We start from the raw sequence: 20,961 nt of genomic DNA, 5'->3' as shown, positions 1-20,961 counted from the left end.
CATTTCATAAATAACGCACAGGTTGGTGTTACTCTGGATTGCTTGATACAACAACAATAAAAATTACGTCAGACGTAGTTGGGAGTTAGCGGAAGAAGCAAGTGTTTTTGTTTTTTCACTACGTACTCTAACATAAAATTGGCGAGAAGTGAAAACAAACCCTCCAGTGGTCTCAGGTACTGTGACTATTGCACACTAGATGTCATACATTGAGATCTAAACTTAACGCAGCGAAGACCGGACAGCAGTTCACAGTGCGTCAAGCGAAGTTTGTGGTGGGTTTACAGTGAGGCGTAGCACAGTTTCAAGTCGAGTTAATCGTTTTCGCGGTGGTCGTACGAGCATAGACGATAATCCAAGACCTGGAAGGGAAAACGTCAACAGATGAACGATGTGTGAAGCTTGAGCCGGCCGCTGTGGCCGAGCGGTTCTAGGCGCTTCGGTCCGAAACCGCGCTGCTGCTACGGTCGCAGGTTCGAATCCTGCCTCGGGCATGGATGTGTGTGATGTCCTTAGGTTAGTTAGGTTTAAGTAGTTCTGAGTTCTAGGGGACTGATGACCTAAGATGTTAAGTCCCATAGTGCTCAGAACCATTTGAACCATTTGACTGATGACTTCAGACGTAAAGTCCCATAGTGCTTAGAGCCATTTGAACCATTCTGTGAAACTTGTGGCTAATGCTGTTGAAGAAGATCGCAGTGCCACTTGTGAGCGACTCTCTGAAGCCACGGCAGTTCCCCCAACATCAGTATTCCATATTCTATTTGAAGAAGAGAAAAATTTCTGCGGGATGGATCCTTCACTGTTTAACACTGACCTGAACATTGTAACCCTGCTGAAACAACGATTGGACCGTGAAGGTCAAGGATTCTTGACTCGAATTGTGGCTATTGATGAAACGTGGATTAGAGACTTTGAATCAGAGTTGAAATCACAGTCCAATGAGTGGAGAGCCTCAGCTTTTCCGCGTCCAAAAATTTTTGACGCGCTCAGTCGAAGCTCAAGCAAATGATAAATCTCCACAGAACCATCATGGCAGGTAGAATCTCATGTGGAACAAGTGTTACAGCAGTATATAATTGTAACTTCATGGAAAACCTGCGCTGAAAAATGCACAAAACCCCTCAGTTGTTCGAGGCTGGGACACTAATTCTCTATAACAATGTTCGCCTGCATATCGTCAATGTTGTTACCACAAAACGGCGCGAATGAGGATGGGAAGTGTTGTCGCATTTTCTCTGCATTCCAGACATGAATCCACCAGACTTAGAATTTTTCCCCAAGTTGAAAAAACCCTATGCTTGGATGTCGTTTTCTTTCTCTGGAAGAGCTTTTTACAAACATTAGCAGAGCCATTCGACAGACGAACAGAAATGGTGTCCTGGATGGAATAATGGGCTTCTGAGACGTTGGGACTCAGTCATAGGCAATCTGGGAGACTCAACTGAAGGACTGTAAACAGATAGTGAAAACAATAGTAACAAAAAAATGTGAGTTATTTGTGAAATGTCCCTATAACTTCTCAATCTACAGAAATGAAACAAATCTTTCCCTCAGAATTGCCCTCTGTAGTGCTGGTCTGAAAAGGCGGAACCCCGTTCCAATCTGTGTGATTTAAGGTAAGTACACCTTGGGACTCTCTGAGTCGACTCTTTGTCTGGACAGAGTCCCGCGTATGTCTTGCCATCGACCAGTCTCCCCTGACTCTTTGCCGCAATGAATCTGGTGTATTGCGGGCTAGTATTTCTTGCGTCTTTTGCGCTCCACCCGAAATGGGATTCATGGACACTATGTTTTGCAACACCGCGTAGTGTGGACGTGAGTCGCAACAAGCCAATAACTACCACCATTTCGCCCGTGTTTGTTGACTCATTTCGATGACTGGTATCACAGTCGTGTTGTGGGGCACCGAACTGATATTGCAACATATAAACGAAATGCACACTAAACGCTGTTTGTTACATGTATCTTTTAGACAGTATAGAAATCACGGTGTAAAAACCAAAACATTGAAAAGTTTGGCAGAAAAATGTAACGTATATCTGTGACAGAAACAGAAAGAAATGATACATACACTGAAAGAACTTAAAGCGTGGAACTTGACCAGTGAAATGTAGTTGGTTCAGCTACGATACTTTATTATTCTTATTGGCAATTGTAGAGTCCAGAGGAATCAGAAATACCGACGAAAGCACAGAGGATGGTAAAGTATGTTAAAGATTTATTTTTAAGATCATTTTACGTTTAATTACCTATATCTATCAACCTTTCACAAATCAATAGTCAAGTAATAATTTAACTGTGGAATGCAGTGCACACAATAACGTAGCTGTCTTTGCTAACATTAAAAGGTCAAGACATAGGTACGTTGTCTCACACGAAAACATCTGTCCACAGCACTGAACCATCAATGACACAAAGTAATCGTGAAATTCATTCTGTACTTCCCTCACATCGTTCGCCTATCCTCGTGGAATATTTTGTATGAAGACAAGTGCCTCAGAAGCTGAAATTTCAAATCTCCATGATCCTGGTATGAATTTTGTACATCCACACCTGACCATCGTTGATGTATTTATTCGAAGTAAGTTGTGGAAGAGCCACTGTTTCTAATTTCATAGGATCGAAACCAATGGATTTTAAAAGTACTCGGAATTTTGAACTCCAAATCCCAAACATATGCTGAATAATTCGTCGAGCTTGATTCAGGTGATAACTGAACTCTTTCTGCTGTTATTAAACCATTGCTACGACTGGGAAAAGGTTTCAAGATTGGAGTTAACTGCAAAGAGTCATCTGCAACAAAACACATACCGAACATTAATTTCTCCTACATTTAATAGCACAGGCTGAGGCAAATCCAGGTGTCCATTAGAGAGAGATCATGGTATAGTGAACAGTAGTAGAACACTTCTCCTTCCGAAATGCATCCCTGACACCGTATAACTAGGCTTAAAAAACTACAATTATCGTCAGCAAGTGCCAGAACTGCGATGCAATGAATTCCTTTGTATTTAAAATATATGTTACCACTTACATTAGGTGCTACAGTTTCAATGTGTCTCCCACCAATACTGCCCATACAGTGAGAGAAATTCCACCTGAACGAAAATAATTGTTTTTGTGTAGATAATTGTGTTAATAAATAAATGATTATTATTTTATTACAGGAAACTTCTGTAAGTAGCTGGATAAAAACGGTTCTGAGCCATTTTCTTCACGATGGTTGCATACATTCAAGGATAAGCAAACATTCAGGGGTAAATTGTCCTCCTTCCGCTCTCTTAACCTATTCTTCTGCTCCACATCAGCCCTTAACCTATTGTTCTTTTATGTCACTTTTGATTTTTAACCTACTGTTCTGCACACACTTTGATATCAAATTAATTATGAAAAGTAATGATTAATCAATTAATTACAAGCTCCCCTTGATGACGTCATCGGCTCCCCCTGTCAACCCCTCCCTATCCCCTTATGTGTATTGTGCCGCTTTCTCCCCTCTGCCAACACTTTTGATATAAAATATGGCTCACTTGTGCTACAAGTTCATCAACCAATTAATATCGTTCTGATATGAAACTTCCTGGCAGATTAAAACTGTTTGCCCGACCGAGACTCGAACTCGGGACCTTTGCCTTTCGGGGGCAAGTGCTCTACCATCTGAGCTACCGAAGCACGACTCACGCCCGGTACTCACAGCTTTACTTCTGCCAGTACCTCGTCTCCTACCTTCCAAACTTTACAGAAGCTCTCCTGCGAACCTTGCAGAACTAGCACTCCTGAAAGAAAGGATATTGCGGAGACATGGCTTACCCACAGCCTGGGGGATGTTTCTAGAATGAGATTTTCACTCTGCAGCGGAGTGTGCGCTGATATGAAACTTCCTGGCAGATTAAAACTGTGTGCCCGACCGAGACTCGAAGTTCTGCAAGGTTCGCAGGAGAGCTTCTGTAAAGTTTGGAAGGTAGGAGACGAGGTACTGGCAGAAGTAAAGCTGTGAGTACCGGGCGTGAGTCGTGCTTCGGTAGCTCAGATGGTAGAGCACTTGCCCGCGAAAGGCAAAGGTCCCGAGTTCGAGTCTCGGTTGGGCACACAGTTTTAATCTACCAGGAAGTTTCATATCAGCGCACACTCCGCTGCAGAGTGAAAATCTCATTCGGGAATATCGTTCTGTTCCATGTCACCCCCTACCTCACTGTAGCACTCCCCATCCCCTACCCCTCTGGGAAATCCCCCAGCCTTCCTCCCTCCCAGAAACCCTGCCCCATTTTGATATAAAAATTGAGCTATCAAATTGATTGATTAATTAATTCCTGTGTGTGTGTGTGTGTGTGTGTGACAGTCTTTTTTCCTTGCATTCTGTTGGTGCAGTTAGGTCAAAATCCATTATGTTTCCATCCCACAACCCCCCATTTTGGCCCACCACCTTCTTCTGGATAAAAAAATATGTTACTGCGTATAATATCTCATTGACTATTTTGCAGCGTATTTAAACACAGGGCAGGGCTGTGTATTACAGAAAGATCACTTAAAAGACACCCCAGCAGCGTCACCCACAGCACTATCACTTGCCACTGGTGCTAACTGCTGGACACACACCACAGAGCCCTGCAACAATTGCTGCAGCATGCTTTTGAGGCTGCAATTGACGAATGTATGCAGGGTGCTGGTATGGAATACATGCAGTCTAATTCCATCTCCGGAACTGTTACGATTCTCAGTTGCCAGCACATGTAAGAACTCCTTCTAAGGCAGCTGACGTGACTAAGCATGAAGTATGTGTTCCAATGTAACTGACTGCACCTAAGGAAAATTCCTGTCTTGTTCAAAGACTTCTATGCCTCCCACAAAGAATGTCTTGTGCTCTCTGATCTCATGGACCTTCCTGTGAATAAAGCATCCTGATTGGTTGTTACTGACTTTACCTGCCAAAATTCTGCTGTTGGCAAGGGACCATTGTCCCCACTTTCTACAGACAGACAAATTACGAGAAGTTCATCGGAAAACTATTTTTGTAAAGATTGAAACAAATGTTCAACAGCTGTATGGTGTGGGATCCTTACCAGATAGGACTGACGGAGTACATCGAAAAAGATCAAAGAAAGGCAGCACATATTGTATTATCGCGAAATATGGGAGAGAGTGTCACAGAAATGATACAGGGTTTGGGCTGGAAATCATTAAAAGAAAGGCGTTTTTCGTTGCAATGGAATCTTTTCACGAAATTCCAATCACCAACTTTCTCCTCCGAACGCGAAAATATTTTTTTGACACCGACCTAGAAAGGGAGGAACGATCACCATGATAAAATAAGGGAAATCAGAGCTCGTACGGAAAGATATAGGTGTTCATTCTTTCCGCACGCTATACGAGATTGGAATAATAGAGAATTGTGAAGGTGGTTCGATGAATCCTCTGCCAGGCACTTAAATGTGATTTGCAAAGTATCCATGTAGATGTAGAATTGCACTTAAAGTTAAACCCTGCAAAAGTGGTCTGCAGATCAAGAAATGTGGAACTATTGACAAAGACACTTAGTCAATTGCACTGCTCAGCTATTGTCGAGGAAAACTTGAATTTTTTTCGCGTAAAACCCATCTCCAATCAGGCTATATCACCACAAACGACTGTACCGCCACGCCACATCGCTATGGCACTGTAGTAAACACAAATTATATCCTGCACCATACACAGTTCTGCATATAGGTATCGTCTGCCAGGCACTCCTACATATACTGTAAAGCACATATGCTGTATATAGTCGCAGTGTTAAATATCCCAGCGAGGTTTGGCGGCCATACACTGTGACCACCCGTCACGAGGCAACTGCCCCCAGCTTGTGCTGGCCTGATGCGTGATCAAGTCACCCTCTGTGGACAGCGGCCACTCTCTGAACTGGTGTACAAATGCTGGGCTGGTGCTTCCCACATGACAGCATCTACTAGCATTACTGTTTCTGGATGGGCCTGCATGCTGCCATGGTTTCTGCAACGAGTTGTGAGCATCACCAAACTCTGGGATTACTATGATGTTTACTTTCTGAACTCAGTCGATGAGAAATGCTTCATGAGACACAAATTAACTTACCGATTTTGAAACCAACATCAACTGCAATATCAGATTTACATGTCAAGAAACGAGGACATCTGCAACACTTTTATGCTGAAATCATTGAGTAGTAGAGAGAGAGAGAGAGAGAGAGAGAGAGAGAGAGAGAGAGAAGCTTGTAGCAACTTGTCTTACTACAGCCCTGACAAAGACATGTGATGTCATTGATAACACCACTTCAGAGTATAACAAGAGCCTTCTGTTTCCAGTGTGCAATCATCAATCACAAATGGATAAAAGACTCAAGAACAGAGCGCTTTCTGCAAGCTGCTAAACGTATTTCTCAGAAAGACTGGAACCCCTGGAACAAGATCGAAACACCTATTTTCACGGATAAAGAACTGAATGGTCAACAGTGACGTGCTGAGATATCTTCTCCTTTGTGTATTCCTGTTTCTCAGATTTAATATTACGCATTAAATGAGTGTATTTCACGTTAAGGTTTTCCGGAACGGTTTCTCTCCATCCCTTCAGCTAGTGTGTTAGACTGATCGAAGATACTCTTTGACATTTCTCACGGTGTAGTTCGTTGGATTCAATATCAAGTGAGAGATGTTCACAATACCGCTTTCGAAAAAATAGATGGGAATGCTGCATTGTAGTATAACCTAATCCACATGAAGTTGACGACAGAGCTCACTCAAAGATCCCTTCTAAACGCCCTTACATATCATGTGCAAAGAGTGCACAGTGCGAGACCCCAGTCCTACGAAGCAGCGGTCACAGATACGATTCGCGAGTTGCAGTGGTAATCAGGCGTTTCCCGTTGTGGGAGGTAACAGATAAGAGCAGACTATTTTAACAGGTGAGACAATACTAAGAGAGGAAATACAGCCTATGACATACTACTGTACGGGATTTTCATGAAACTTTAGCGATGTGAAAACATGTGTTTCCTCAGTCGCTACGATTATGGGGCAGGATATACATTTAGGAAGGAGTGGTCAGCAGATAGGTACTTTGCTATTGTTCACAGAGCCGGTATGCATTGGTTTGCAGAAAGTATTCAAGAATGTCTTTGAAGCCAGAACACTTACCAGTAGGTGAGATGTTCTAGACAGGTGTTTTGTTTATGAAGACCCTGTATGATTTCGACAGTTCGACCTGTAGCTGTATTACCTCTCTCTCTCTCTCTCTCTCTCTCTCTATCTCCATCTGTAAACTCACACAGTTCCAGAAGCCTCTTGTTCGACTGTGAGGTATACCGCCATTCTAAACGTATCCTGTCTCTGTCTGGTTGAGAGAACATTGATTCTCATATGTTGTTTGCATGGAGATGGTGTAACAATTGCGAAAGAGACATTTGTTGGTTTTCTAGATGTGAGAAACATATATTATCGTAAGTATTAAAGCCTTAGTTGACTTTGTGATGTATGAAGATCTATAATCTGGAATCTGTTATGTAATTGACATCAGTATTTGTAAAACAAAAAAACAAAAAAACAAAAAAAGTGGAACTACCAGGTTTGCTCTATTTTTTAGTTTTTACATAAAAATCTTCGCACACGAGATAAGTTACTAGTTACTCGAAGGTTTTCAGCACATCTCTTACGGCTCTTTGAAGATATAATTTCCACTCTTTACGTTCAGAATTATACTGTTGGGGCTTTTGGTAGCATAGTGGTAGGTAATTAATATAGAGAACAGTCGCTAGAAATTTTCATATGCTACTCGATGATTTCAGAATAAAAGTATCTCACATATCCCCGTTTTTTTGACATGTAAAATCAGATATTGCAGCTGAAATCGGTTTCGAGATTGGTAAATTAATTCATGACTGACAAAACATTTCTCGTCGACACAGCTCAAAAAATAAATATTATTGTAATCCCAGAGCCTGGAGATGGTCACAACTCGTTGCAGAAACCATGGCAGCAAGCAAGCCCAGCCAGTGATAGTACTGTTAGCAGATGCTTACGTGCTGGAAGAACCAGCCCAGCCTTTGTACGCCAGTTCAGAGAGTGGCCCCTCTCCACAGAGGGCGCCCCGATAACATATCAGGGCAGCTGCCTCATGACAGTTGGCATTGTGAACGGCTGACCGACCTTGCAGGTATATCCATCACTGTTACTAATTATGGTGCATGTGCTTGTATTCTGTGTCTTCACAGTATATGTAGGAGTATCTGGCGGTCGATAGCTACATGCAGAAGTGATGATTTTGTATGGTGCAAGAAATGAATTGTGTTTACAACAGCGATGTAGTGATGTGACATGATGGTACAATCGTTTGTGGTGATACAGCCTGATTGGAGATCGCTTTCACGCCGAAAAATTCGAGGTTTCCCCAACAGCAGCAGAGCAGTGTAATTGCCTGAGTGTCTTTGTCAATAGTTTCACATGTTTGACTGTCAGTGCAATGTGACTGCTGTATGTTTTTTTTCGATCTTTACAAAAATAGTTTTTCACTGAACTTCTCGTAATTTGTCTTTCTGTAGAAAGCATCAGATAGTTGTCCCATGCCAGCAGCAGCATTTTGGTGGGTAAATTCACTAAGAACCATTCGGGATGGTTCATTCACAGGAAGTTCCAGAGCTTCAGATAATCAAAAGTCATTCTTTGTGGGGGACACAGGAGTCTCTACAGACTGCTTCAGACAAGACAGGGAAAGAATTTCGCTTAGGTGCAGCCAGTTACATTAGAACACATTAGACGTATAAGTTGCATCAGAAGGAGTTTCACATGTACTGACAGCTGAGCACTCCTAACAGTACCGGTGACAGAATTAGATGGCACTCATTCCTTACTGGCACAGTGCACATGTCCCTCTTTCGCAGCTTGCAAAAGCATTCTGCAGCAGTTGGCACTTGGCCCTGTAGTGCGTGACCAGCAGTCGGCACCAGTGGCAGGCAGGGTGGTTGCGAGTTTTTTTTTATTTTGTCAGATGTGTTTTAAGCGATCTCTCTGACATATATATAGCCCTGTGCTATGTTTAAATTTTACCAAAATAGTCAATGGGATATGTACTAATCATTTTTTTCACATTGAAGGGGTAGGGGACCAAACTGGGGCTTGTGGGATTGAAGCAGTATGAATTTTGACCCAACTGTACCAACAGGTTGCAAGGAAAAAAATCCCCCCCCCCCATACACATGCAAAATAATACAGATCTAATTAATTAATCAATAAACTTGATAGCACAGTTTTTTAATATCAAATGATGAAGGGTTTCTGGGACAGAGGGAGGAAAGCTGGGGTATTTATCAGAGGGGTGAGGGATCATGAGGGGTACAATAGTTTAAGGGATGACATGGAACAGAAAAATGTTAATTTGTTGATCAATTTGTAGTGCAATTGGGCTATTTTTTGATATCAAAAGTGCTGGCAAAGGGGAGAAAACAACACAATACATTAAGGGGTGAGGGGGGGAGTGACATGGAAATTGCATCAATTTATCAGAGAAGGCAGTAATTGATCAATTAATTACTTTGCACAATTAATTTGATATCAAATGTGTGCACAGAACAATAGGCTAAGAAATCAGATGTGAATAGAAGAACAATAGGTTAATAGCTGGCAAGCAGCAGAAAAATAGAATAAGGGGAGGGGGAAGGGGATAGTTTGGTCCTGAATATATGCTTGTCCCTGAATGTATGCAACCCACATATACAAAATGGCTGAGAACTCTCTCCACCCTTCTACTTCTGTAGGCAACTCATCTGCCGAAAGGCCTTGTGTCAAGAGGAGGATTCTGAACTATTTACTCAGAAAGAACAGTCACAGTGCCAAACTGAAAATGTACACCAGAGAGAGAGAAACATTCCCTGAAAAACAAAAAGCGATTGAAACCATCATTGTCAGCTTCCGAAGACACCACAGCACAAGTCTTGACGTGCAAAAAATCTATATTTGACACCATGGCAAATAGGGATAGTTGTTCTATATTTGCGGATTTGTATTTGGTTCAGCCTTCAAAATGCTGATTATTCACATCATATTCGGCCTTTACCTCGTCAGCACATATTGATTATTACATAGTTCAGCCCCTGTTTCAATCCGAGCTAAGTGAGCTAAACAGTTCGCAGTTGTCCTGCAACTTTCAACATTATAGCAACAATGTTAGTGAGAAAGAGGACTGATGTATTATTGTCCCTTCAGTTTTTGGTATTGATCAGTGTGTGTGTGTGTGTGTGTGTGTGTGTGTGTGTGTGTGTATGAATATTCAGTGTTTTGCTATTTTTGGCAGTTAAATTTATTCATGATAATTAAATAACTCTTATATTGCACTTTATAGTTCAGTTACTTTAGTTAGATATCGTGATGTACTTCAAAGAACACATAATAGGCTCAAATACCTCTGGAATGAACTTGGATATTGATTGCTTCGGTATCTTAAAAGTGTACACTAGATTTGTGCACAAATTTCCAGTAGCAAGGAATCTAAGTGTGACCAGATGTTGGCTGGTAATATACTTTATCTAAAATCAGCACTTTTCTTTTGAGTAGCAACGTTGACTAAAATAATTTCAAAGTCGACTGAAGATATTCTCAAAACTTTCTAAGCCCTATAGTATTCCAACTTTAAAGTGTCCTATAGATTATTCCCATACTGATTCCCACAATTAAGTAATTTGTGAACCCACAACCTTCTCTGTTGTTTTTTGTTACGTTTATTCGTAATATTAATTGTACAAAACAGAGCTAACGAATTTCTCGAGAGAGCAACTTGCTCTGACATCTTCTGCACTCGATTGACCTGCAACATGAATGTTGGCGTGGACACTGTTCTTTGGCGCGAAGCAGCATCTGGGCTGAGTCCGAACAATGAATCGAAGCAGCACTGACTTCGAGCCCTGGTGTGTGTTTGCCTTTAGAAGAAGAGAGTACTCACTGCCCTAATACCTGTCCAGACCACACCTAACGTATTGAATTCCTCTCCTACTTACGGACTGATTCCACTTCGTGTTTACAATGACAGTGGAGAGAGTTAGGATAGAAGGGGATAGCACAACTGTAAGAGTGCACCACGGAAACAAATACGTATATTTTCATAAAAGCCCACCAACATACCAAAAATACAGCTCATAGATTGAGCTGGGTAAAAAGGCACTGTTCAAAAAGGGAGGACGTGCTGACAATGCAGCTGCCATGGGTCAGCCAAGCAGATCAAGGTGCAGTGATGAAATTGTGAGGGTTCTCAATGCGCCTGCAGTCGAAAACAATAATTGGAGTAGAGTGTCTGGTAGTTGTGTCAGCAAAAGTTCCAAAGGACATGAACATATTACCGAACCGGTAGACCATTCACACATAGGTAATCAGACGACACAAATGAAGAAGATACAAATAACTGAGGACGAGCAAGAAAGATGGTGTGGAATGATGACACATGGCAACAGAACTTGGCCGACTACATTAGCGGCGGCACCGAGGCGTTGGTGGTCGGGTTGCGATCGTATTCACGAGTTCACATCGTTATTGTGGATGAACTGATTCTCGCAATAACTAACCGTTTCTCTGACTAATCGGCAATCGTGACTTCAGATGCCTGTAGGCACTCACAAGGGAATGGTCCGGTCCAACATGTCGAAAACTGCTCTGAAATATTTTGTACCACGTACATGAAGAATACACCGAAAAGAACGCAATGTCAAAATTTTATTCTCTAAGATAGACTGTAAATATTTAAAAGAAGTTTTGAATAATTGCCAAATTTGTAGCTCGCGAGATGGCTTCAAAAATGTACACTCCTATCATAGCTATAGGTAACAGTGCATGGACATGACAGCAGACACGTAGCCTTGGCTGATGGTGCATCGGTAAACAGATATTACGATCGTACTTTGTAAAGCGAATTTCAATCTCTGCCAGTTTCTCTGACACAACTGTCCACAGATGCTATTCGCTACTTATAACTCATTTAGTTACCACAACATGTAGCTATTACCTTTGTGTTGTCACTAAGTGTTAATGGAGATAAAATTGAATTAATTTTCTTTGTCTTTTCTTTGTATATCCTTGCTAATTGCATGTGTATTTGTGCAGGTTTTAGAGTGTCACAATAGAGTGTACTGAAATGTTTTCATCCTTCCATAGGTGAAATATGAAGCACATGTTATGCAACTTAAATTACATACGTTTCCCTTTGACGTACATACGTGTTATTTATTAGTTAATTTCTTGGACATACATTCGAATGATGTCGACATTTCGTTAGAAATTCTGAAAATGTTAGAAGGAACAGGAAACTGACAATTCTCTGCTGATTAAAGCCCAGAACAAAAATACAGTACCTTCGTAACCAAAGAAAACATGTACAGCAATAGCCTCCTGTGACAAAGAAAAAGCCTGTTAAGTTTTTGGTTAATCGGAGAATGGAGAAAACACTTTAACTTAAGCAATGTGCAAAGCTAGTTTCGCTTTGCAAAATCTGAATGTGAACTGCGTAAAAGAAAGAAAGATTTACACAAAGTACGAAATATATGCCAAAATTATACCCACAAAAATGTGAAACAAAAACTGTTGGGAAGATTTAGAACTGTTTGTCAGGCTCAGTGCATCGTTACCAAGTGAGATATACGAGACTGGTGCCTCTGAATTGCAAGTGTTATGAAAATTACTCATTTCCGTACTTCTTCGACCTGGTTAAAGAGATTTGGGAAATTATACGGACAAGGAAGTGGCAAAATTACTAGGTTTATTTCAAGTGAACGTGTACTGGACACATAATCAATAGGTAAAACTACAGAGAAATTTGAAGCTGGCGTGAAGATAAAGCTTCCTGGTTTACCATAAAAGTTTGTGTATAAATCTAATCAGTCAGGTTCCGTGCAAGAACTGAGTGCAAACTACACTTTACCTTTTAGAGTGAAAAAAGGCAGAGTCCCTTATGCAGTCGATGATTGGTAAGACACATTCACATACAACATAAATACATGAGTTACTGTTTCTGCTGCGTTATATATATCTCCACAAACATCAAGGCAAATTAGTACCAAAAATTAAAAAAAAGTTGTTGTTTAGTTTCTAAAGTATTGTGATCAACATAGTGTGGAATCCGGAAAAATTATGTTACATCCGAAACGATTTCTTACCAGTTGCAAGAAAGAATTCATTGCTTTTGTTTGACTCTTGGCCTGGAGACGGCATCCCTGTCTTCAGGAGAACGACGAAATCACTGTTAATATAATTCATATTTTGGATTCCACTTGGAACTAATAGTATGTTTCCGCCTCTCGATAAAGAAGTTTTTGTGATAGTATAGAGCGTTTTTCAGAAAATTGTCGACACTATAATTTCCGATAGCTCTTTGTCATTTCAGGTTTATCAGCAGAGCAGTATTGTTAAACTTACTGTAAGTCATTTGTGCACTGTCACTTTGCATCAACGCGTTTTACCAATTTCATCAGGTACGTCCTGTATGCAGCACAATATGCAGAACAAAGGCCACTGTCAGTTGTTACTGCATTCCAGTTCTGTCTAACTACTATTACTGTGATGTGCCTAATGCATTAATTTTTCTTTTATCGGATGTGCCTAGTGTAATGAAAAAGTACACTTCGCATTATTGTGGCGACTGCAGGGAATAAGCAAGGAACTGTTTATCTGTAAGTAAAATACACAGTACTCAAAAACTGTCATAAGACCTGTGGTGCAGGAATTGTTATAAAATATTTCATGTACACAAATTAAAGCCCATACAGACAGAATTCGTCTGTAATATGACGTCATACACTGCCTTGGTTTTCTTTTCTCTGTTAGTCACTTGTATGACATTCATATCTGCAACAGTTTAGCTGGAAATATGAACGTTAAGTTATTCAAAAAACTAATGATTTGAGACATTTTTGATATCGTTTAAGTGCCTAAAATGCATACGTGTACACTTTTGACTTTGCGCTACGCGGCGCTACGTCTCCTGCCGTGGAGGATCATTCGCTGACTTGCTCGCTAGGCAGGAAGCGCTGTACACCACTGTTATAACCGGTTCCATCTGCAGAAAAAAATTAGTAACCTCAATAGTCTTTTTAAAAAATACTTGTAGTACCCTTCAGCAGCTAAAATTTTCACAGTGTAATTCTTTCGGTATACTCATCTTGTGTCAAAAATTTCAGGCTGGGTTTCGACATGTCAGATTGGACCATTCGCTTGCCAGTTGAACTGTCTCAACACACCACATAAATGGTAGGACCATATGGTTTCGGGACTGACTGTTCTACGTACCGACAAACACAGAATACAAATCATTAGCCAAGACAGGGAATACGTTCGTAACGAGCGCAAGAAAAATACGTAAGCCACAGGAGTATGTTAAATGTAGCCCTTGCTGCATTTACAAATGGCATAAGCAGAAAGACGAACGCACCCAGAGGGAGAGGCTGAAAAAAGTCCTAGCTGGTGGTTACATTGTGAGTTAACGCCAGCTCACAACCAACTCATACTCCTAGAGTAACTGGAGTCAACTTTCCATGGCTAACCCGGCGAGAATGGGTACGGTCAATTTGAACCTGCTCGTTTTGTTTTGTTGGCAGTTCTTTGATGCTGATCCTCCTTGGTACACAAAACGGGTCAGAAACAACGAAACAAACATGCCAAATTTAAATAGACGCAAAATCCCCAAGATTGGCGATCTTTTACAGAAGCTCGAAATTTAGCTCGGGCTTCAATGCGAGATGCTTATAACAGTTTCCACAACGAAACTTTGTCTCGAAAACTGACAGAAAATCCAAAGAGATTCTGGGCGTATGTGAAGTATATTAGCGGCATGAAACAATCAATGCCTTCTCTGCGCGATAGCAATGGAGAGACTATCGAAGACAGAGCTCCAAAGCATACTAAACACAGCCTTCCGAAATGCCTGCACAAAAGAATACGAAGTAAATATTCCAGAATTCGAATCAAGAACAGCTGTCACCATGAGTAACGTAGAAGTAAATATCTTCGGAGTAGTGAAGCAACTCAAATTACTTAATAAAAGCAAGTCTTCTGGTCCAGACTGTATGCCAAATAGGTTCTTTTCAGAGTATGCTGATGCATTAGCTCCATACTTGACAATCATATACGACCGTTCGCTCGACAAAAGATCCTTACCAAAACACTGGAAACTTGCACGGATCACACCAATATTCAAGAAAGGTAGTAGGAGTAATCCACGCAATTACAGCCCCGTGTCATTAACGTCGATATGCAGCAGGATTCTGCATCATATATCGTGTTCTAACACTGTGAATTACCTCGAAGAAAACGGTCTATTGACACACAGTCAACGAGGATTTAGAAAACATCGTTCTTGGGAAACACAACTAGCTCTTTATTCACACGAAGTGTTGAGTGCTATTGACAAAGGATTTCAGACCGATTCCGTATTTCTGGATTTCCAGAAGGCTTTTGACACTGTACCACACAAGCGGTTTATAGTGAAATTGCGTGCTTATGGAATATCGTCTCAATTATGTGACTGTAATAGTGACTTCTTGTCAGAGAGGTCACAGTTCGTAGTAATTGACGGAAAGTCATCGAGTAAAACAGAGGTGATTTCTGGCGTACCCCAAGGTAGGGTTGTAGGCCCTTTGTTGTTCCTTTTATATATAAACGATTATATCTATATAAACGACTTCGGAGACAATCTGAGCAGCCGTCTTAGGTTGTTTGCGGATGACGCTGTCGTTTATCGACTAATAAAGTGATCAGAATATCAAAACAAACTGCAAAATGATTTATAGAAGATATCTGAATTGTGCGAAAATTGGCAGTGGACCCTAAATAACGAAAAGTGTGAGGTCATCCACATGAGTGCTAAAAGGAACTCGTTAAACTTCGATTTCACGATAAATCAGTCCAATCTAAAAGCCGTAAATTCAACTACATACCTAGGAATTACAATTACGAACAACTTAAATTGGAAGAAAATGATGTGGGGAAGGCTAACCAAAGATTGCGTTTTATTCTCAGGACACTTAGAAAATGTAACAGGTCTACTAAGGAGACAACCTACACTACGCTTGTCCGTCCTCTTTTAGAATACTGCTGCGCGATGTGGGATCCTTACCAGATAGAACTGACTGAGTACATCCAAAAAGTTCAAACAAGGGCAGCACGTTTTGTATTATCGCGAAATATGGGAGAGAGTGTCACAGAAATGATACATGATTTGGGCTGGACATCATTAAAATAAAGGCGTTTCTCGTTGCGACGGAATCTTCTCACGAAATTCCAATCACCACCCACAAAATATTTTGTTGACACCGACCTACATAGGGAGAAACGATCACAACGAAAAAATAAGGGAAATCAGAGCTCGTACGGAAAGTTATAGGTGTTCGTTCTTTCCGAGCTCTATACGCAATTAGAATAATAGAGAATTGTGAAGATGGTTCGATGAACCCTCTGCCACGCACCTAAATATGATATGCAGAGTATCCATGTAGATGTAGATGTAGATGTAGATGTAGTTGCACATTGTCAAAGGTTTCAGTAGCTGTAATTATTGAACTCCCCTCCCTAATGTACGCACGCACTCAGTCGGCAGGCGTCCGTGAAAGGAAATAAACGATTGCAAACGGTAAGTGGGTATTTCTGACCCTTCCACAGTCACGAAGTAGTATTTATGTGCCATTTTTCAGTTTATCTTTTTTCACGAATGTTTCGTGGTTTTTGGTGTTTTTAGTGAAAATGGACAACGAAGAAAGGGAGGCTGAGCGTTGCCTGGTGGAATTATCAGACGGTGAAAACGACTTTACGACAGATTTCAGTGAAAATGAAAATTGTGTAAGTGAGCGTAGTGGGAGTAGTGGTACTAAACAAGATGCAAGTGAAGGCAGTGACAAAGAAGATAGTATACCACCAAATGAGCTACAAAGCTTACCAGAATTAGTCGGGGATCGGAGAATTAGTTACGCACTTCATTTTATTTTGGTAAACATTGATCCGAATGTTGCAAAAATCCAACAACAAGTTTGGACCTGTTCTGAAAATACCAACAGGCAGGTACCTGGCGTGAGTTTAGTGATAAGGTTAGCAAAGACAGAGCTTGAATGCGGCAGTCTGTTCTGCTATGAAAATATGCTTAGTATTTTCTTGAAATACACAAACTTGCAAATTGCAGAAAGGAAGGTAGCTTGTGAAATAGTTGCAAATCACTATTTTATGAAGGAAATGACCATGAGCGAGCTGAAGGCTTATATAGGCTTGTTGTACACTGCTGGATTTTACCGATCTGGGACGCCGATCACCGTTGACCTTTGGGCTTCAGACAGAACAGGCGTTGAAATATTTCAGCTGACAATAACACGGCAAAGTTTTCGTTTCATTCAAAGCTGTGAAGCAAGAAAACAGCTGGACAACCTAGCACCAATACGTTAAATATTTGAAATATTCGTTGAAAACTGCAAGAAAACCTATGTACTAGGAGAATATACAACCATAGATGAAATCATGCTTGCATTCAGAGTCAGATGTAAATTTAGACAGTACGTTTCATCAAAACAATATATTTCATATTTGCCTTGGTAGACGCAAATAATTTCTATATCTTCAACCTCGAAATATAAGCTGGGAAGCAGTCAGGGGGACCGTTTCCACTGAGTAATAAACCATTTGATGTGGTGAATCGGCTGGTGCAACCCATTTCAAAACCAAGCCATAATGTGACTTTTGATAATTGGTGCAGCTATGAAACAGTGTCACATCTTCTGAAAGAACACAAGATAACTTCCGTGCCAACAATGCGTAAGAACAAGAGGCAAATCCCTCCTGACGTTTGCCAAACTCGTGGTACAGAAATCTACTTCTCTAAGTTCGGTTACACTTGTTTCTCATATACCAAAAAAATTGTTTTGCTCATGTCTACTCTTTACCACAATGCTGAAATTGATGAATCGACAGGAGATAAAAAGAAACATTTTTTTATAATTCTACGAAATGTGGAGTTGACGTTGCAGATGAGCTGACAGCGACTTATGATGATGTAAGCCGCAACTCAAAAAAAAAAAAAAAAAAAAAAAAAAATGGCCTCAGACTTTCTTCTATGTAGTACTGAATATGGCCAGCATAAATGCTGCTATTGCTCTGCGATCAAATCACAATGAAAGCCAAAAGCGTCGTAATTTCATAGAAACACTAGGCCATATGCTCGTCACCTGAGTGCTCGGCAATAAATACCTCAACTGCCAAGCACTTAGCGTAAGGGAATCAGAGAATTTTGTGGAGAATATTCACAAGAATTGAATGCCGCAATCCAAGGTGTAAGAAAAAGGTGCCAAAAGTGTCCCTATGCTAGACATCGTAAGACACCTCATGTTTGTGAAGGTTGTCATAAGTAGATTTGTCAACACCATATCGTTCCATTATGCCAACAGTGTGCTATGGCAGGAGATGATTAACAGCTTATGGGAAAAGTTTATTGTTCATTTTGTGTTCAAGAAATATTTATCTCGCAAACACTTAGCAAAAAATCCTAATTACTGATAAGAATGTGTGGTTTTGTAGATTTTAAAAAATATGTAACGTTAAGAGGTGTTAAAATGATTATTTTTGAGACTTTATTTAAAAATTAAGTAATAAAATATTTGTACGCTTAATAGGTTTATTTCTATGAAAATCATTTAATTAATAAATAATTCATAAATTTAATTCCCATCTTTTGTTAAAAAGTGCCAATAAATACTAAAAAAATATAAATCGAAAACAGGGTCAATATGAACCTCCACATCCTTGATGTACCCTTTTTGCACCACATCCCCGCCGTGTTAATGAAATCGAATAGTAGTAAAACAAGACAATAGAGTGCAATTCTCGTTGCTTTCATAATATAATAAGTAAATTATCCTTGTTCTTGGACGTTGTGTACAAGGACTGAAGTTAACCAACTGGTTATACAGAATCTGTATGCCCATTTTTCTACAGATGGTTGTGGAATCTCGGTTGTTCAGTACAGAATGTCAAATGGAAACACTTTTTCATAGGCAAGTATTCCCTTATTTTATTCCTTAACATATCTCTAACTTTGATGTTACTGTTTGTATAATTTGGCATTGTTATATGTTACTTCATATTACCACTGCACCCTGCACCTTTTTGTTATGCATTTCTCACTGTTGCAAATTGTTGTCTGTACACAGGGGCCTGAAGATGGTGTAACCTATAGCAGAAACTGGTTGGTCAATAAAATAACAATTTGGAAATTAGATGGCTGAAAACGGTATACAACATGTTACAGCCTGTATATGTTTAATGGGTCGCCCTACCAGGAAAAGGTGTAGGACTAGTTAATGGATCTTGGAATTTAGGTTAAGCCTGCCTAAACAGGTGTTTATTTGCTCTGTAGGATTCATGAAATTAACAAAAAATTGACATAGAGCAAAGTTACTGAATTAAACTGACCAAGAATGATTTTATCACTGTATGTGTCAGTGTTTCATTCTTCTGGTGGATTCAGGCAGTCACTGTGTCTCCAGTGCAGATTTGTCTTCCAATAATTCATTCGCAGATTACAGTTTTTTCCCGCTACCTAAGATAGCCAGTCTTTGCTGGGAAATTCAAGTGTTGGTTTAGTACTGTCTTATGTCAATAATTGTCAATTTTCATATGCTTTGCCATTCTTTAGATCGAATATATCCTCTAACAATTTCTTATTAATACATATGTTAGCAGGGAGCTTTATAATAAACAGGAATTAATGTGGACTATTATGTCATTTCCCAGTTAGAGATCACCCTGTTTGTCATCTTTTGTGAGGTGCGACACCCATGTCTCATGTTTGCTGTGGTTACACCTGTCCTACTAGTTATCCGTTGTGTGCATTCTGACATCTACAGGGGTATGTCAAAAGGCTCAGCTGTACTTTCACACATCGCCTCATGAATTGCAACATGCTCGGATTGTCTTTCACATGTTGACTAGATAGTGGTCGTAAAAGAAATGGAATACCAAAGGCGTATTCTCACAGTATTTGTTATTCAGACGACTTGTTTCAACATTACATTTCAATCTTCAGGTCCTACTATTAACCAAATAAGTACTTCCAGTCATTGGCTCTTGTATCATAGGACTCGGTTCGGAATATACTCTCCTCATGAATAGAGGTCCGCAGCACCTAGTTATTGTACGGATCATATGATACATGAGCCAGTGTTTGGAAGTACTTACACTGAAGAGCCAAAGAAACTGGTACACCTGCCTAATATCGTGTAGGGCCCCCGCAACCACGCAGAAGTGCTGCAACACGACGTGGCATGGACTCGACTAATCTCTGAAGTAGTGCTGGAGCGAAATGACTCCATGAATCCTGCAGGGCTGTCCATAAATCCTTAAGAGTACGAGGGGATCGAGATCTCTTCTAACACGTTGCAAGGCATCCCAGATATGCTCAATAATGTTCAAGTCGGGGGAGTTTGGTGGCCAGTGAAAGTGTTTAAACTCAGAAGAGTGCTCCTGCAGTCACTCTGTAGCAATTCTGAACGACCGAGCGAGGTGGCGCAGTGGTAAGACACTGGACTCGCATTCGGGAGGACGACGGTTCAATCCCGCGTCCGGCCATCCTGATTTAGGTTTTCCGTGATTTCCCTAAATCACTCCAGGCAAATGCCGGGATGGTTCCTCTGAAAGGGCACGGCCGACTTCCTTCCCCATCCTTCCCTAATCCGATGAGACCGATGACCACGCTGTCTGGTCTCCTTCCCCAAAACCAACCAACCAATTCTGAACGTATGGGGTATCGCATTGTTCTGCTGGAATTCCCCAAGTCCGTTGGAATGCGCAATGGACATGAATGGATACAGATGATCAGACAAGATGCTTACGTATGTGTCACATGTCAGAGTCGTATCTAGACGTATCAAGGGCCCCTTAACACTCCAATTGCACACGCCCCACAGCATTACAGAGCCTCCACCAACTTGAACAGTTCCCTGTTGACATT

At 40.7% G+C, this 20,961-nt stretch overlaps 1 protein-coding gene and 1 non-coding gene across 2 annotated transcripts in view; both read right to left on the bottom strand.

Moving 5' to 3' along the window:
• LOC126235444 (uncharacterized) overlaps nt 1-20,961 on the bottom strand; it is a 449,334-nt gene that overhangs the window by 248,101 nt on the left and 180,272 nt on the right. The gene's annotated exons all lie outside the window — the stretch shown is intronic.
• On the bottom strand, nt 3,602-3,676 carry Trnas-cga (transfer RNA serine (anticodon CGA)). The gene has a single exon. It is a non-coding gene; the product is annotated as a tRNA-Ser (tRNA).

Source organism: Schistocerca nitens, chromosome 2 (genome assembly GCF_023898315.1).
Source record: "Schistocerca nitens isolate TAMUIC-IGC-003100 chromosome 2, iqSchNite1.1, whole genome shotgun sequence".
NCBI lineage: Eukaryota > Metazoa > Arthropoda > Insecta > Orthoptera > Acrididae > Schistocerca > Schistocerca nitens.
This window is presented reverse-complemented; position numbering and strand designations above follow the sequence as displayed.